Source organism: Microtus ochrogaster, chromosome 5, assembly GCF_000317375.1.
Source record: "Microtus ochrogaster isolate Prairie Vole_2 chromosome 5, MicOch1.0, whole genome shotgun sequence".
Taxonomy (NCBI): domain Eukaryota; kingdom Metazoa; phylum Chordata; class Mammalia; order Rodentia; family Cricetidae; genus Microtus; species Microtus ochrogaster.
Genome location: NC_022012.1, coordinates 44,643,155 through 44,644,514, shown reverse-complemented (window position 1 = coordinate 44,644,514; position 1,360 = coordinate 44,643,155).

Below are 1,360 nucleotides of genomic sequence, written 5' to 3'. Positions count from 1 at the left end.
GCTGAAGATTAGTCGTCACAGAAGCTACCACCCACACTGTTAGAATAGCTATTACCAAAAAGACAAAAGTGTTGACAAAGATGGGAATAAATTAGAATTCATGTACAATGCTGGTGGGAATGTAAATTACTACAGCCATTCCGGAAAATCATGTGATGCTCTTCAAAAATTACACATGGAACTATCTTACTATTTAGCACTTTCATTCATATCTAAAAGCTGTAAACCAGGATTTCAAGAGACGTCTATACGCCCATGGTCATTGTGCAGCTTTTTTGTTTTTTTACTGACTTAAATAAGTTTATTTTAAAAAAGAAAAAGGTGGTTATTTTTGCAGTGTCATGGTTGTAGGATAAAGAAGCAGCATTATCTTCTTTCCTTAACCATGTTTTTTTTCTTCTGCACAAAGGTAGCTAATGTTACAAAAACAAGTCAGAAGACTTTCTCCAAATACTGCTAACTACTCGATTTTATAGGCCACAAATGCTCTCAGTCATGAATGTCTTTCGTTTATAACCCTTTAAAAACGTAAAAAACCATTTTAGTTTGCCTCACACAGAAAAAGACTGGACCAAACTTGGCCTGTGAGTGGTAGTCTTCTAACCCCTGGTATAAAATATCTACTCTATCAGTCAGAGAAATTGTTCTCTCGAGGCTTTTGATAGCTGCTGCTCAAAGTCAAGTAACGACAGACTTTGTTTAGAACTGTGTGACAACGCTGTGACAGAAGTAACACTGCAAGTTTTCAAAAAAGTTATGTCACAACATCAAAAGGTTGGACATGCCTTCAGGATTAATCAAGATTAAAATGAAGAGAGTCCAACTGGCACATCCTTCTTCAAGTCAGAAACTACATGGAAATTTTTAGCTCTCTATTTTAAAGTATACTTGATTTCCTCATGGATTAAGTTTTTCTTCAGTACTGGGGATCGATTCCAGGGCTTTGTAGGCTAAGTAGGCACTCAACACAACTATGCTTGAGCCCAAATTGACACATTTTAAAAAAAGTTCTTAGCTCTGTCACACCCCAAATACCATCTTCCGCATTCCTAATTTGTTGTCATATAAAGTCTGGATCTAGGTAGGGTTCTTCATTAGCTGCTTCAGCCATAAAATACTGTCACAATAAGCCAGGCGCAGCCGTTTATGCCCATAATCTTCAAACTGAGAAACCGAGGCAAGGACAGTGCACAGAATTCAAGGACAGCCTACACTACAGAATGAAACCCTGTTTCCAAAAAACAAAAACAAAAAAAACCCACTGCATTTTTAGGTAAATATTGCCTCAGGAATAATTTTTACTACTACTACTACTTCTTCTTCTTCCTCCTCTTCTTCCTCCTCCTCCTCCTCCTCCTCC